The sequence below is a fragment of the Phalacrocorax carbo genome, chromosome 2 (assembly GCF_963921805.1).
Source record: "Phalacrocorax carbo chromosome 2, bPhaCar2.1, whole genome shotgun sequence".
Classification (NCBI taxonomy): domain Eukaryota; kingdom Metazoa; phylum Chordata; class Aves; order Suliformes; family Phalacrocoracidae; genus Phalacrocorax; species Phalacrocorax carbo.
Window position 1 is genome coordinate 38,860,707 of NC_087514.1, and position 15,489 is coordinate 38,876,195.

General features: G+C 61.9%; 1 protein-coding gene and 14 non-coding genes across 15 annotated transcripts in view; 14 read left to right on the plus strand and 1 right to left on the minus strand.

Moving 5' to 3' along the window:
* DNAJC5B (DnaJ heat shock protein family (Hsp40) member C5 beta) overlaps positions 1 to 15,489 on the minus strand; it is a 50,730-nt gene that overhangs the window by 27,962 nt on the left and 7,279 nt on the right. The gene's annotated exons all lie outside the window — the stretch shown is intronic.
* On the plus strand, positions 1,239 to 1,327 carry TRNAY-GUA (transfer RNA tyrosine (anticodon GUA)). The gene is given in 2 exon segments: positions 1,239 to 1,275; positions 1,292 to 1,327. It is a non-coding gene; the product is annotated as a tRNA-Tyr (tRNA).
* TRNAA-AGC (transfer RNA alanine (anticodon AGC)) lies at positions 1,664 to 1,736 on the plus strand. The gene has a single exon. It is a non-coding gene; the product is annotated as a tRNA-Ala (tRNA).
* Positions 3,095 to 3,183, plus strand: TRNAY-GUA (transfer RNA tyrosine (anticodon GUA)). Its single transcript is given in 2 exon segments — positions 3,095 to 3,131; positions 3,148 to 3,183. It is a non-coding gene; the product is annotated as a tRNA-Tyr (tRNA).
* Positions 3,520 to 3,592, plus strand: TRNAA-AGC (transfer RNA alanine (anticodon AGC)). The gene has a single exon. It is a non-coding gene; the product is annotated as a tRNA-Ala (tRNA).
* On the plus strand, positions 4,951 to 5,039 carry TRNAY-GUA (transfer RNA tyrosine (anticodon GUA)). The gene is given in 2 exon segments: positions 4,951 to 4,987; positions 5,004 to 5,039. It is a non-coding gene; the product is annotated as a tRNA-Tyr (tRNA).
* Positions 5,376 to 5,448, plus strand: TRNAA-AGC (transfer RNA alanine (anticodon AGC)). The gene has a single exon. It is a non-coding gene; the product is annotated as a tRNA-Ala (tRNA).
* Positions 6,807 to 6,895, plus strand: TRNAY-GUA (transfer RNA tyrosine (anticodon GUA)). The gene is given in 2 exon segments: positions 6,807 to 6,843; positions 6,860 to 6,895. It is a non-coding gene; the product is annotated as a tRNA-Tyr (tRNA).
* Positions 7,232 to 7,304, plus strand: TRNAA-AGC (transfer RNA alanine (anticodon AGC)). Its single transcript has one exon. It is a non-coding gene; the product is annotated as a tRNA-Ala (tRNA).
* TRNAY-GUA (transfer RNA tyrosine (anticodon GUA)) lies at positions 8,663 to 8,751 on the plus strand. The gene is given in 2 exon segments: positions 8,663 to 8,699; positions 8,716 to 8,751. It is a non-coding gene; the product is annotated as a tRNA-Tyr (tRNA).
* TRNAA-AGC (transfer RNA alanine (anticodon AGC)) lies at positions 9,088 to 9,160 on the plus strand. The gene has a single exon. It is a non-coding gene; the product is annotated as a tRNA-Ala (tRNA).
* On the plus strand, positions 10,519 to 10,607 carry TRNAY-GUA (transfer RNA tyrosine (anticodon GUA)). Its single transcript is given in 2 exon segments — positions 10,519 to 10,555; positions 10,572 to 10,607. It is a non-coding gene; the product is annotated as a tRNA-Tyr (tRNA).
* On the plus strand, positions 10,944 to 11,016 carry TRNAA-AGC (transfer RNA alanine (anticodon AGC)). Its single transcript has one exon. It is a non-coding gene; the product is annotated as a tRNA-Ala (tRNA).
* Positions 12,800 to 12,872, plus strand: TRNAA-AGC (transfer RNA alanine (anticodon AGC)). Its single transcript has one exon. It is a non-coding gene; the product is annotated as a tRNA-Ala (tRNA).
* Positions 14,251 to 14,339, plus strand: TRNAY-GUA (transfer RNA tyrosine (anticodon GUA)). Its single transcript is given in 2 exon segments — positions 14,251 to 14,287; positions 14,304 to 14,339. It is a non-coding gene; the product is annotated as a tRNA-Tyr (tRNA).

Below are 15,489 nucleotides of genomic sequence, written 5' to 3' on the forward strand. Positions count from 1 at the left end.
GCTCTGCATGGAGGGAAGGCCTCTTCTCCACCTTTGCTCGGCACCTGATGGACGGCACCTAGAATACTGCGCCCAACCTTGGGCCCTGTGTAGAAGACGGAGGTTGACCAAGTGCAGCAGCCTCAGAACAGGGCCACCAGGACGGTTGGGAGTGGGCGCGCTTGACCTCTGGGGAGAGGCCGGTGAACGTGGGCTTGTCCAGAGCCTGGACAAGAGAGGGCTTTGAGGGAGCTGAAGAGCAGCTTTCAGCTGCCCATCAGGACGTTATTGATTCAGTGGGCATAGGCCCTTTGCTGTGGTGATTGGTGGGGGAATAGAGAGACAACAGCCAACAGGTGGAGGAGGACAGGTGCAGTTTTTCCTCCCCTCCCGCCAGCCAGGCAGGAGAAGAAGGGTGCTCAGGAGGCTGTGCAGTCTCCATGCTCGGAGGTTGGCATGAGCTGGCTGGCTGAAGCTTTGCCCAAGCTGGAGCCATCCCCAGGCGCAGGCTGCTCGGAGGAGGTTTGAGTAGAGACGTCCTGAGGTCTCATCCAAGCTGATTTCTTTGACTGCTCTGTCATGGAGGCAGAGCTGGGAGGGGCCGTGCTCTTGCATCAATAGCTCTGCTGGTAGGGCAGAGGACTGCAGGCTCCCTTGCATGGCTACCTTTACGTCTCCTGCGGGCCCCGAGTGCCCTAATGGGCCTGAATGGCCCTGACCAGCCTTTTGCGGGACCTCCACGTCCACCCGTGTGTCCAGGAGCTCTACTGACGTTCGGCTCTGGGCCCTCGCTCTCTTCCCGTGCTACACCGCAGGAGTCCGGGTCTCTGTCTCAGCCATGCCTGTGGCTATGCCGATGGCGTTGTGCAGCCGCAGAGACCCTGACGCAGTTGCTGACGTGCAGACGGATGGATGCTCTGCCTTGCCCTCGTCCCTGGCCGGTCAGTCTGGACGTGCCTGTCGCTCAGCGGACGTGATCTTCGCTCTGAGCTATGCAGTGACTTCCTGGCGTGCCGTTGTCCCTGCCTCCCGCTGCCAAGGGTGCCTTCTGCTTCTGGACTCTCCCTTAGAGCAAGCCACCATGGCTGGGCCTGTGGTGGTCGGGTGTCGTGGGCCTGAGAGTTTCTGGGCAATGTGGGTCTAGGGCAATTGTTTGTTTGCTGCTGCTGAAGTGTCCCGCGGGTCTGCGTGAGTGGTGTGAGAGCTGAGGCGTTGCATGAGTCTGTGGTGAAGGTGTGAGGTGTCAAGGTCCCATGGTTCCTTCGATAGCTCAGCTGGTAGAGCGGAGGACTGTAGGCTCCCTTGCACGGCCATCCTTAGGTCGCTGGTTCAACTCCGGCTCGAAGGAGTGCCCTTTTGGCTCTGGCCCAGAGCCTGCGGCACCTCCGCCATTTGGCCCTGCCCGGGTGGCTCCCCTTCAAGGGCTGGCCGGCCTTGAACTCTTGCCTGAGGTGGGGGAGACGACCGGCCAAGGCAGTTTTGGGCGAGCCCTGGGCAGGCGATGGTGGTCCTGCGCATTGGTCTTGCCAGGGTTCACCACCAGCAGGAAAGCGCGTGGGTGAGTGGGTGGGTCTGTGAGAGCGAGGCCCATGGGAAGCGCAGGCTTTGGGTGCAGGGCAGCCTGGGTCAGGGGTGGGTGCCTGGGAGGGGAGGGGGAGAGGAGCTCAGGCAGAGGCCGTGGGCTGGGGAATTAGCTCAAGTGGTAGAGCGCTCGCTTAGCATGTGAGAGGCAGCGGGATCGATGCCCGCATTCTCCAACGCTTTTCGTTCCCTTTGCCTGGAGCCCGTGTCCTCCTCTGGCAACCGTGGGGATCTCGCGGTGCACCTGGCCTGCGCAGAAGGGGACAGCATCCAGGGCTGCCCCAAGAGCAGCATGGGCTCTGCATGGAGGGAAGGCCTCTTCTCCACCTTTGCTCGGCACCTGATGGACGGCACCTAGAATACTGCGCCCAACCTTGGGCCCTGTGTAGAAGACGGAGGTTGACCAAGTGCAGCAGCCTCAGAACAGGGCCACCAGGACGGTTGGGAGTGGGCGCGCTTGACCCCTGGGGAGAGGCCGGTGAACGTGGGCTTGTCCAGAGCCTGGACAAGAGAGGGCTTTGAGGGAGCTGAAGAGCAGCTTTCAGCTGCCCATCAGGACGTTATTGATTCAGTGGGCATAGGCCCTTTGCTGTGGTGATTGGTGGGGGAATAGAGAGACAACAGCCAACAGGTGGAGGAGGACAGGTGCAGTTTTTCCTCCCCTCCCGCCAGCCAGGCAGGAGAAGAAGGGTGCTCAGGAGGCTGTGCAGTCTCCATGCTCGGAGGTTGGCATGAGCTGGCTGGCTGAAGCTTTGCCCAAGCTGGAGCCATCCCCAGGCGCAGGCTGCTCGGAGGAGGTTTGAGTAGAGACGTCCTGAGGTCTCATCCAAGCTGATTTCTTTGACTGCTCTGTCATGGAGGCAGAGCTGGGAGGGGCCGTGCTCTTGCATCAATAGCTCTGCTGGTAGGGCAGAGGACTGCAGGCTCCCTTGCATGGCTACCTTTACGTCTCCTGCGGGCCCCGAGTGCCCTAATGGGCCTGAATGGCCCTGACCAGCCTTTTGCGGGACCTCCACGTCCACCCGTGTGTCCAGGAGCTCTACTGACGTTCGGCTCTGGGCCCTCGCTCTCTTCCCGTGCTACACCGCAGGAGTCCGGGTCTCTGTCTCAGCCATGCCTGTGGCTATGCCGATGGCGTTGTCCAGCCGCAGAGACCCTGACGCAGTTGCTGACGTGCAGACGGATGGATGCTCTGCCTTGCCCTCGTCCCTGGCCGGTCAGTCTGGACGTGCCTGTCGCTCAGCGGACGTGATCTTCGCTCTGAGCTATGCAGTGACTTCCTGGCGTGCCGTTGTCCCTGCCTCCCGCTGCCAAGGGTGCCTTCTGCTTCTGGACTCTCCCTTAGAGCAAGCCACCATGGCTGGGCCTGTGGTGGTCGGGTGTCGTGGGCCTGAGAGTTTCTGGGCAATGTGGGTCTAGGGCAATTGTTTGTTTGCTGCTGCTGAAGTGTCCCGCGGGTCTGCGTGAGTGGTGTGAGAGCTGAGGCGTTGCATGAGTCTGTGGTGAAGGTGTGAGGTGTCAAGGTCCCATGGTTCCTTCGATAGCTCAGCTGGTAGAGCGGAGGACTGTAGGCTCCCTTGCACGGCCATCCTTAGGTCGCTGGTTCAACTCCGGCTCGAAGGAGTGCCCTTTTGGCTCTGGCCCAGAGCCTGCGGCACCTCCGCCATTTGGCCCTGCCCGGGTGGCTCCCCTTCAAGGGCTGGCCGGCCTTGAACTCTTGCCTGAGGTGGGGGAGACGACCGGCCAAGGCAGTTTTGGGCGAGCCCTGGGCAGGCGATGGTGGTCCTGCGCATTGGTCTTGCCAGGGTTCACCACCAGCAGGAAAGCGCGTGGGTGAGTGGGTGGGTCTGTGAGAGCGAGGCCCATGGGAAGCGCAGGCTTTGGGTGCAGGGCAGCCTGGGTCAGGGGTGGGTGCCTGGGAGGGGAGGGGGAGAGGAGCTCAGGCAGAGGCCGTGGGCTGGGGAATTAGCTCAAGTGGTAGAGCGCTCGCTTAGCATGTGAGAGGCAGCGGGATCGATGCCCGCATTCTCCAACGCTTTTCGTTCCCTTTGCCTGGAGCCCGTGTCCTCCTCTGGCAACCGTGGGGATCTCGCGGTGCACCTGGCCTGCGCAGAAGGGGACAGCATCCAGGGCTGCCCCAAGAGCAGCATGGGCTCTGCATGGAGGGAAGGCCTCTTCTCCACCTTTGCTCGGCACCTGATGGACGGCACCTAGAATACTGCGCCCAACCTTGGGCCCTGTGTAGAAGACGGAGGTTGACCAAGTGCAGCAGCCTCAGAACAGGGCCACCAGGACGGTTGGGAGTGGGCGCGCTTGACCTCTGGGGAGAGGCCGGTGAACGTGGGCTTGTCCAGAGCCTGGACAAGAGAGGGCTTTGAGGGAGCTGAAGAGCAGCTTTCAGCTGCCCATCAGGACGTTATTGATTCAGTGGGCATAGGCCCTTTGCTGTGGTGATTGGTGGGGGAATAGAGAGACAACAGCCAACAGGTGGAGGAGGACAGGTGCAGTTTTTCCTCCCCTCCCGCCAGCCAGGCAGGAGAAGAAGGGTGCTCAGGAGGCTGTGCAGTCTCCATGCTCGGAGGTTGGCATGAGCTGGCTGGCTGAAGCTTTGCCCAAGCTGGAGCCATCCCCAGGCGCAGGCTGCTCGGAGGAGGTTTGAGTAGAGACGTCCTGAGGTCTCATCCAAGCTGATTTCTTTGACTGCTCTGTCATGGAGGCAGAGCTGGGAGGGGCCGTGCTCTTGCATCAATAGCTCTGCTGGTAGGGCAGAGGACTGCAGGCTCCCTTGCATGGCTACCTTTACGTCTCCTGCGGGCCCCGAGTGCCCTAATGGGCCTGAATGGCCCTGACCAGCCTTTTGTGGGACCTCCACGTCCACCTGTGTGTCCAGGAGCTCTACTGACGTTCGGCTCTGGGCCCTCGCTCTCTTCCCGTGCTATACCGCAGGAGTCCGGGTCTCTGTCTCAGCCATGCCTGTGGCTATGCCGATGGCGTTGTCCAGCCGCAGAGACCCTGACGCAGTTGCTGACGTGCAGACGGATGGATGCTCTGCCTTGCCCTCGTCCCTGGCCGGTCAGTCTGGACGTGCCTGTCGCTCAGCGGACGTGATCTTCGCTCTGAGCTATGCAGTGACTTCCTGGCGTGCCGTTGTCCCTGCCTCCCGCTGCCAAGGGTGCCTTCTGCTTCTGGACTCTCCCTTAGAGCAAGCCACCATGGCTGGGCCTGTGGTGGTCGGGTGTCGTGGGCCTGAGAGTTTCTGGGCAATGTGGGTCTAGGGCAATTGTTTGTTTGCTGCTGCTGAAGTGTCCCGCGGGTCTGCGTGAGTGGTGTGAGAGCTGAGGCGTTGCATGAGTCTGTGGTGAAGGTGTGAGGTGTCAAGGTCCCATGGTTCCTTCGATAGCTCAGCTGGTAGAGCGGAGGACTGTAGGCTCCCTTGCACGGCCATCCTTAGGTCGCTGGTTCAACTCCGGCTCGAAGGAGTGCCCTTTTGGCTCTGGCCCAGAGCCTGCGGCACCTCCGCCATTTGGCCCTGCCCGGGTAGCTCCCCTTCAAGGGCTGGCCGGCCTTGAACTCTTGCCTGAGGTGGGGGAGACGGCCGGCCAAGGCAGTTTTGGGCGAGCCCTGGGCAGGCGATGGTGGTCCTGCGCATTGGTCTTGCCATGGTTCACCACCAGCAGGAAAGCGCGTGGGTGAGTGGGTGGGTCTGTGAGAGCGAGGCCCATGGGAAGCGCAGGCTTTGGGTGCAGGGCAGCCTGGGTCAGGGGTGGGTGCCTGGGAGGGGAGGGGGAGAGGAGCTCAGGCAGAGGCCGTGGGCTGGGGAATTAGCTCAAGTGGTAGAGCGCTCGCTTAGCATGTGAGAGGCAGCGGGATCGATGCCCGCATTCTCCAACGCTTTTCGTTCCCTTTGCCTGGAGCCCGTGTCCTCCTCTGGCAACCGTGGGGATCTCGCGGTGCACCTGGCCTGCGCAGAAGGGGACAGCATCCAGGGCTGCCCCAAGAGCAGCATGGGCTCTGCATGGAGGGAAGGCCTCTTCTCCACCTTTGCTCGGCACCTGATGGACGGCACCTAGAATACTGCGCCCAACCTTGGGCCCTGTGTAGAAGACGGAGGTTGACCAAGTGCAGCAGCCTCAGAACAGGGCCACCAGGACGGTTGGGAGTGGGCGCGCTTGACCTCTGGGGAGAGGCCGGTGAACGTGGGCTTGTCCAGAGCCTGGACAAGAGAGGGCTTTGGGGGAGCTGAAGAGCAGCTTTCAGCTGCCCATCAGGACGTTATTGATTCAGTGGGCATAGGCCCTTTGCTGTGGTGATTGGTGGGGGAATAGAGAGACAACAGCCAACAGGTGGAGGAGGACAGGTGCAGTTTTTCCTCCCCTCCCGCCAGCCAGGCAGGAGAAGAAGGGTGCTCAGGAGGCTGTGCAGTCTCCATGCTCGGAGGTTGGCATGAGCTGGCTGGCTGAAGCTTTGCCCAAGCTGGAGCCATCCCCAGGCGCAGGCTGCTCGGAGGAGGTTTGAGTAGAGATGTCCTGAGGTCTCATCCAAGCTGATTTCTTTGACTGCTCTGTCATGGAGGCAGAGCTGGGAGGGGCCGTGCTCTTGCATCAATAGCTCTGCTGGTAGGGCAGAGGACTGCAGGCTCCCTTGCATGGCTACCTTTACGTCTCCTGCGGGCCCCGAGTGCCCTAATGGGCCTGAATGGCCCTGACCAGCCTTTTGCGGGACCTCCACGTCCACCCGTGTGTCCAGGAGCTCTACTGACGTTCGGCTCTGGGCCCTCGCTCTCTTCCTGTGCTATACCGCAGGAGTCCGGGTCTCTGTCTCAGCCATGCCTGTGGCTATGCCGATGGCGTTGTCCAGCCGCAGAGACCCTGACGCAGTTGCTGACGTGCAGACGGATGGATGCTCTGCCTTGCCCTCATCCCTGGCCGGTCAGTCTGGACGTGCCTGTCGCTCAGCGGACGTGATCTTCGCTCTGAGCTATGCAGTGACTTCCTGGCGTGCCGTTGTCCCTGCCTCCCGCTGCCAAGGGTGCCTTCTGCTTCTGGACTCTCCCTTAGAGCAAGCCACCATGGCTGGGCCTGTGGTGGTCGGGTGTCGTGGGCCTGAGAGTTTCTGGGCAATGTGGGTCTAGGGCAATTGTTTGTTTGCTGCTGCTGAAGTGTCCCGCGGGTCTGCGTGAGTGGTGTGAGAGCTGAGGCGTTGCATGAGTCTGTGGTGAAGGTGTGAGGTGTCAAGGTCCCATGGTTCCTTCGATAGCTCAGCTGGTAGAGCGGAGGACTGTAGGCTCCCTTGCACGGCCATCCTTAGGTCGCTGGTTCAACTCCGGCTCGAAGGAGTGCCCTTTTGGCTCTGGCCCAGAGCCTGCGGCACCTCCGCCATTTGGCCCTGCCCGGGTAGCTCCCCTTCAAGGGCTGGCCGGCCTTGAACTCTTGCCTGAGGTGGGGGAGACGGCCGGCCAAGGCAGTTTTGGGCGAGCCCTGGGCAGGCGATGGTGGTCCTGCGCATTGGTCTTGCCAGGGTTCACCACCAGCAGGAAAGCGCGTGGGTGAGTGGGTGGGTCTGTGAGAGCGAGGCCCATGGGAAGCGCAGGCTTTGGGTGCAGGGCAGCCTGGGTCAGGGGTGGGTGCCTGGGAGGGGAGGGGGAGAGGAGCTCAGGCAGAGGCCGTGGGCTGGGGAATTAGCTCAAGTGGTAGAGCGCTCGCTTAGCATGTGAGAGGCAGCGGGATCGATGCCCGCATTCTCCAACGCTTTTCGTTCCCTTTGCCTGGAGCCCGTGTCCTCCTCTGGCAACCGTGGGGATCTCGCGGTGCACCTGGCCTGCGCAGAAGGGGACAGCATCCAGGGCTGCCCCAAGAGCAGCATGGGCTCTGCATGGAGGGAAGGCCTCTTCTCCACCTTTGCTCGGCACCTGATGGACGGCACCTAGAATACTGCGCCCAACCTTGGGCCCTGTGTAGAAGACGGAGGTTGACCAAGTGCAGCAGCCTCAGAACAGGGCCACCAGGACGGTTGGGAGTGGGCGCGCTTGACCTCTGGGGAGAGGCCGGTGAACGTGGGCTTGTCCAGAGCCTGGACAAGAGAGGGCTTTGGGGGAGCTGAAGAGCAGCTTTCAGCTGCCCATCAGGACGTTATTGATTCAGTGGGCATAGGCCCTTTGCTGTGGTGATTGGTGGGGGAATAGAGAGACAACAGCCAACAGGTGGAGGAGGACAGGTGCAGTTTTTCCTCCCCTCCCGCCAGCCAGGCAGGAGAAGAAGGGTGCTCAGGAGGCTGTGCAGTCTCCATGCTCGGAGGTTGGCATGAGCTGGCTGGCTGAAGCTTTGCCCAAGCTGGAGCCATCCCCAGGCGCAGGCTGCTCGGAGGAGGTTTGAGTAGAGATGTCCTGAGGTCTCATCCAAGCTGATTTCTTTGACTGCTCTGTCATGGAGGCAGAGCTGGGAGGGGCCGTGCTCTTGCATCAATAGCTCTGCTGGTAGGGCAGAGGACTGCAGGCTCCCTTGCATGGCTACCTTTACGTCTCCTGCGGGCCCCGAGTGCCCTAATGGGCCTGAATGGCCCTGACCAGCCTTTTGCGGGACCTCCACGTCCACCCGTGTGTCCAGGAGCTCTACTGACGTTCGGCTCTGGGCCCTCGCTCTCTTCCCGTGCTATACCGCAGGAGTCCGGGTCTCTGTCTCAGCCATGCCTGTGGCTATGCCGATGGCGTTGTCCAGCCGCAGAGACCCTGACGCAGTTGCTGACGTGCAGACGGATGGATGCTCTGCCTTGCCCTCATCCCTGGCCGGTCAGTCTGGACGTGCCTGTCGCTCAGCGGACGTGATCTTCGCTCTGAGCTATGCAGTGACTTCCTGGCGTGCCGTTGTCCCTGCCTCCCGCTGCCAAGGGTGCCTTCTGCTTCTGGACTCTCCCTTAGAGCAAGCCACCATGGCTGGGCCTGTGGTGGTCGGGTGTCGTGGGCCTGAGAGTTTCTGGGCAATGTGGGTCTAGGGCAATTGTTTGTTTGCTGCTGCTGAAGTGTCCCGCGGGTCTGCGTGAGTGGTGTGAGAGCTGAGGCGTTGCATGAGTCTGTGGTGAAGGTGTGAGGTGTCAAGGTCCCATGGTTCCTTCGATAGCTCAGCTGGTAGAGCGGAGGACTGTAGGCTCCCTTGCACGGCCATCCTTAGGTCGCTGGTTCAACTCCGGCTCGAAGGAGTGCCCTTTTGGCTCTGGCCCAGAGCCTGCGGCACCTCCGCCATTTGGCCCTGCCCGGGTAGCTCCCCTTCAAGGGCTGGCCGGCCTTGAACTCTTGCCTGAGGTGGGGGAGACGGCCGGCCAAGGCAGTTTTGGGCGAGCCCTGGGCAGGCGATGGTGGTCCTGCGCATTGGTCTTGCCAGGGTTCACCACCAGCAGGAAAGCGCGTGGGTGAGTGGGTGGGTCTGTGAGAGCGAGGCCCATGGGAAGCGCAGGCTTTGGGTGCAGGGCAGCCTGGGTCAGGGGTGGGTGCCTGGGAGGGGAGGGGGAGAGGAGCTCAGGCAGAGGCCGTGGGCTGGGGAATTAGCTCAAGTGGTAGAGCGCTCGCTTAGCATGTGAGAGGCAGCGGGATCGATGCCCGCATTCTCCAACGCTTTTCGTTCCCTTTGCCTGGAGCCCGTGTCCTCCTCTGGCAACCGTGGGGATCTCGCGGTGCACCTGGCCTGCGCAGAAGGGGACAGCATCCAGGGCTGCCCCAAGAGCAGCATGGGCTCTGCATGGAGGGAAGGCCTCTTCTCCACCTTTGCTCGGCACCTGATGGACGGCACCTAGAATACTGCGCCCAACCTTGGGCCCTGTGTAGAAGACGGAGGTTGACCAAGTGCAGCAGCCTCAGAACAGGGCCACCAGGACGGTTGGGAGTGGGCGCGCTTGACCTCTGGGGAGAGGCCGGTGAACGTGGGCTTGTCCAGAGCCTGGACAAGAGAGGGCTTTGGGGGAGCTGAAGAGCAGCTTTCAGCTGCCCATCAGGACGTTATTGATTCAGTGGGCATAGGCCCTTTGCTGTGGTGATTGGTGGGGGAATAGAGAGACAACAGCCAACAGGTGGAGGAGGACAGGTGCAGTTTTTCCTCCCCTCCCGCCAGCCAGGCAGGAGAAGAAGGGTGCTCAGGAGGCTGTGCAGTCTCCATGCTCGGAGGTTGGCATGAGCTGGCTGGCTGAAGCTTTGCCCAAGCTGGAGCCATCCCCAGGCGCAGGCTGCTCGGAGGAGGTTTGAGTAGAGACGTCCTGAGGTCTCATCCAAGCTGATTTCTTTGACTGCTCTGTCATGGAGGCAGAGCTGGGAGGGGCCGTGCTCTTGCATCAATAGCTCTGCTGGTAGGGCAGAGGACTGCAGGCTCCCTTGCATGGCTACCTTTACGTCTCCTGCGGGCCCCGAGTGCCCTAATGGGCCTGAATGGCCCTGACCAGCCTTTTGCGGGACCTCCACGTCCACCCGTGTGTCCAGGAGCTCTACTGACGTTCGGCTCTGGGCCCTCGCTCTCTTCCCGTGCTATACCGCAGGAGTCCGGGTCTCTGTCTCAGCCATGCCTGTGGCTATGCCGATGGCGTTGTCCAGCCGCAGAGACCCTGACGCAGTTGCTGACGTGCAGACGGATGGATGCTCTGCCTTGCCCTCATCCCTGGCCGGTCAGTCTGGACGTGCCTGTCGCTCAGCGGACGTGATCTTCGCTCTGAGCTATGCAGTGACTTCCTGGCGTGCCGTTGTCCCTGCCTCCCGCTGCCAAGGGTGCCTTCTGCTTCTGGACTCTCCCTTAGAGCAAGCCACCATGGCTGGGCCTGTGGTGGTCGGGTGTCGTGGGCCTGAGAGTTTCTGGGCAATGTGGGTCTAGGGCAATTGTTTGTTTGCTGCTGCTGAAGTGTCCCGCGGGTCTGCGTGAGTGGTGTGAGAGCTGAGGCGTTGCATGAGTCTGTGGTGAAGGTGTGAGGTGTCAAGGTCCCATGGTTCCTTCGATAGCTCAGCTGGTAGAGCGGAGGACTGTAGGCTCCCTTGCACGGCCATCCTTAGGTCGCTGGTTCAACTCCGGCTCGAAGGAGTGCCCTTTTGGCTCTGGCCCAGAGCCTGCGGCACCTCCGCCATTTGGCCCTGCCCGGGTGGCTCCCCTTCAAGGGCTGGCCGGCCTTGAACTCTTGCCTGAGGTGGGGGAGACGGCCGGCCAAGGCAGTTTTGGGCGAGCCCTGGGCAGGCGATGGTGGTCCTGCGCATTGGTCTTGCCAGGGTTCACCACCAGCAGGAAAGCGCGTGGGTGAGTGGGTGGGTCTGTGAGAGCGAGGCCCATGGGAAGCGCAGGCTTTGGGTGCAGGGCAGCCTGGGTCAGGGGTGGGTGCCTGGGAGGGGAGGGGGAGAGGAGCTCAGGCAGAGGCCGTGGGCTGGGGAATTAGCTCAAGTGGTAGAGCGCTCGCTTAGCATGTGAGAGGCAGCGGGATCGATGCCCGCATTCTCCAACGCTTTTCGTTCCCTTTGCCTGGAGCCCGTGTCCTCCTCTGGCAACCGTGGGGATCTCGCGGTGCACCTGGCCTGCGCAGAAGGGGACAGCATCCAGGGCTGCCCCAAGAGCAGCATGGGCTCTGTATGGAGGGAAGGCCTCTTCTCCACCTTTGCTCGGCACCTGATGGACGGCACCTAGAATACTGCGCCCAACCTTGGGCCCTGTGTAGAAGACGGAGGTTGACCAAGTGCAGCAGCCTCAGAACAGGGCCACCAGGACGGTTGGGAGTGGGCGCGCTTGACCTCTGGGGAGAGGCCGGTGAACGTGGGCTTGTCCAGAGCCTGGACAAGAGAGGGCTTTGGGGGAGCTGAAGAGCAGCTTTCAGCTGCCCATCAGGACGTTATTGATTCAGTGGGCATAGGCCCTTTGCTGTGGTGATTGGTGGGGGAATAGAGAGACAACAGCCAACAGGTGGAGGAGGACAGGTGCAGTTTTTCCTCCCCTCCCGCCAGCCAGGCAGGAGAAGAAGGGTGCTCAGGAGGCTGTGCAGTCTCCATGCTCGGAGGTTGGCATGAGCTGGCTGGCTGAAGCTTTGCCCAAGCTGGAGCCATCCCCAGGCGCAGGCTGCTCGGAGGAGGTTTGAGTAGAGACGTCCTGAGGTCTCATCCAAGCTGATTTCTTTGACTGCTCTGTCATGGAGGCAGAGCTGGGAGGGGCCGTGCTCTTGCATCAATAGCTCTGCTGGTAGGGCAGAGGACTGCAGGCTCCCTTGCATGGCTACCTTTACGTCTCCTGCGGGCCCCGAGTGCCCTAATGGGCCTGAATGGCCCTGACCAGCCTTTTGCGGGACCTCCACGTCCACCCGTGTGTCCAGGAGCTCTACTGACGTTCGGCTCTGGGCCCTCGCTCTCTTCCTGTGCTACACTGCAGGAGTCCGGGTCTCTGTCTCAGCCATGCCTGTGGCTATGCCGATGGCGTTGTGCAGCCGCAGAGACCCTGACGCAGTTGCTGACGTGCAGACGGATGGATGCTCTGCCTTGCCCTCGTCCCTGGCCGGTCAGTCTGGACGTGCCTGTCGCTCAGCGGACGTGATCTTCGCTCTGAGCTATGCAGTGACTTCCTGGCGTGCCGTTGTCCCTGCCTCCCGCTGCCAAGGGTGCCTTCTGCTTCTGGACTCTCCCTTAGAGCAAGCCACCATGGCTGGGCCTGTGGTGGTCGGGTGACGTGGGCCTGAGAGTTTCTGGGCAACGTGGGTCTAGGGCAATTGTTTGTTTGCTGCTGCTGAAGTGTCCCGCGGGTCTGCGTGAGTGGTGTGAGAGCTGAGGCGTTGCATGAGACTGTGGTGAAGGTGTGAGGTGTCAAGGTCCCATGGTTCCTTCGATAGCTCAGCTGGTAGAGCGGAGGACTGTAGGCTCCCTTGCACGGCCATCCTTAGGTCGCTGGTTCAACTCCGGCTCAAAGGAGTGCCCTTTTGGCTCTGGCCCAGAGCCTGCGGCACCTCCGCCATTTGGCCCTGCCCGGGTGGCTCCCCTTCAAGGGCTGGCCGGCCTTGAACTCTTGCCTGAGGTGGGGGAGACGGCCGGCCAAGGCAGTTTTGGGCGAGCCCTGGGCAGGCGATGGTGGTCCTGCGCATTGGTCTTGCCAGGGTTCACCACCAGCAGGAAAGCGCGTGGGTGAGTGGGTGGGTCTGTGAGAGCGAGGCCCATGGGAAGCGCAGGCTTTGGGTGCAGGGCAGCCTGGGTCAGGGGTGGGTGCCTGGGAGGGGAGGGGGAGAGGAGCTCAGGCAGAGGCCGTGGGCTGGGGAATTAGCTCAAGTGGTAGAGCGCTCGCTTAGCATGTGAGAGGCAGCGGGATCGATGCCCGCATTCTCCAACGCTTTTTGTTCCCGTTGCCTGGGCAGAGGGCCCTTTGCCTGGAGCCTGTGTCCTCCTCTGGCGACCGTGGGGATCTCGTGGTGCACCTGGCCTGCGCAGAAGGGGACAGCATCCAGGGCTGCCCCAAGAGCAGCATGGGCTCTGCATGGAGGGAAGGCCTCTTCTCCACCTTTGCTCGGCACCTGATGGACGGCACCTAGAATACTGCGCCCAACCTTGGGCCCTGTGTAGAAGACGGACGTTGACCAAGTGCAGCAGCCTCAGAACAGGGCCACCAGGACGGTTGGGAGTGGGTGCGCTTGACCCCTGGGGAGAGGCCGGTGAACGTGGGCTTGTCCAGAGCCTGGACAAGAGAGGGCTTTGGGGGAGCTGAAGAGCAGCTTTCAGCTGCCCATCAGGACGTTATTGATTCAGTGGGCATAGGCCCTTTGCTGTGGTGATTGGTGGGGGAATAGAGAGACGACAGCCAACAGGTGGAGGAGGACAGGTGCAGTTTTTCCTCCCCTCTCGCCAGCCAGGCAGGAGAAGAAGGGTGCTCAGGAGGCTGTGCAGTCTCCATGCTCGGAGGTTGGCATGAGCTGGCTGGCTGAAGCTTTGCCCAAGCTGGAGCCATCCCCAGGCGCAGGCTGCTCGGAGGAGGTTTGAGTAGAGACGTCCTGAGGTCTCATCCAAGCTGATTTCTTTGACTGCTCTGTCATGGAGGCAGAGCTGGGAGGGGCCGTGCTCTTGCATCAATAGCTCTGCTGGTAGGGCAGAGGACTGCAGGCTCCCTTGCATGGCTACCTTTACGTCTCCTGCGGGCCCCGAGTGCCCTAATGGGCCTGAATGGCCCTGACCAGCCTTTTGCGGGACCTCCACGTCCACCCGTGTGTCCAGGAGCTCTACTGACGTTCGGCTCTGGGCCCTCGCTCTCTTCCTGTGCTACACTGCAGGAGTCCGGGTCTCTGTCTCAGCCATGCCTGTGGCTATGCCGATGGCGTTGTGCAGCCGCAGAGACCCTGACGCAGTTGCTGACGTGCAGACGGATGGATGCTCTGCCTTGCCCTCGTCCCTGGCCGGTCAGTCTGGACGTGCCTGTCGCTCAGCGGACGTGATCTTCGCTCTGAGCTATGCAGTGACTTCCTGGCGTGCCGTTGTCCCTGCCTCCCGCTGCCAAGGGTGCCTTCTGCTTCTGGACTCTCCCTTAGAGCAAGCCACCATGGCTGGGCCTGTGGTGGTCGGGTGACGTGGGCCTGAGAGTTTCTGGGCAACGTGGGTCTAGGGCAATTGTTTGTTTGCTGCTGCTGAAGTGTCCCGCGGGTCTGCGTGAGTGGTGTGAGAGCTGAGGCGTTGCATGAGACTGTGGTGAAGGTGTGAGGTGTCAAGGTCCCATGGTTCCTTCGATAGCTCAGCTGGTAGAGCGGAGGACTGTAGGCTCCCTTGCACGGCCATCCTTAGGTCGCTGGTTCAACTCCGGCTCGAAGGAGTGCCCTTTTGGCTCTGGCCCAGAGCCTGCGGCACCTCCGCCATTTGGCCCTGCCCGGGTGGCTCCCCTTCAAGGGCTGGCCGGCCTTGAACTCTTGCCTGAGGTGGGGGAGACGGCCGGCCAAGGCAGTTTTGGGCGAGCCCTGGGCAGGCGATGGTGGTCCTGCGCATTGGTCTTGCCAGGGTTCACCACCAGCAGGAAAGCGCGTGGGTGAGTGGGTGGGTCTGTGAGAGCGAGGCCCATGGGAAGCGCAGGCTTTGGGTGCAGGGCAGCCTGGGTCAGGGGTGGGTGCCTGGGAGGGGAGGGGGAGAGGAGCTCAGGCAGAGGCCGTGGGCTGGGGAATTAGCTCAAGTGGTAGAGCGCTCGCTTAGCATGTGAGAGGCAGCAGGATCGATGCCCGCATTCTCCAACGCTTTTTGTTCCCGTTGCCTGGGCAGAGGGCCCTTTGCCTGGAGCCTGTGTCCTCCTCTGGCGACCGTGGGGATCTCGTGGTGCACCTGGCCTGCGCAGAAGGGGACAGCATCCAGGGCTGCCCCAAGAGCAGCATGGGCTCTGCATGGAGGGAAGGCCTCTTCTCCACCTTTGCTCGGCACCTGATGGACGGCACCTAGAATACTGCGCCCAACCTTGGGCCCTGTGTAGAAGACGGACGTTGACCAAGTGCAGCAGCCTCAGAACAGGGCCACCAGGACGGTTGGGAGTGGGTGCGCTTGACCCCTGGGGAGAGGCCGGTGAACGTGGGCTTGTCCAGAGCCTGGACAAGAGAGGGCTTTGGGGGAGCTGAAGAGCAGCTTTCAGCTGCCCATCAGGACGTTATTGATTCAGTGGGCATAGGCCCTTTGCTGTGGTGATTGGTGGGGGAATAGAGAGACGACAGCCAACAGGTGGAGGAGGACAGGTGCAGTTTTTCCTCCCCTCTCGCCAGCCAGGCAGGAGAAGAAGGGTGCTCAGGAGGCTGTGCAGTCTCCATGCTCGGAGGTTGGCATGAGCTGGCTGGCTGAAGCTTTGCCCAAGCTGGAGCCATCCCCAGGCGCAGGCTGCTCGGAGGAGGTTTGAGTAGAGACGTCCTGAGGTCTCATCCAAGCTGATTTCTTTGACTGCTCTGTCATGGAGGCAGAGCTGGGAGGGGCCGTGCTCTTGCATCAATAGC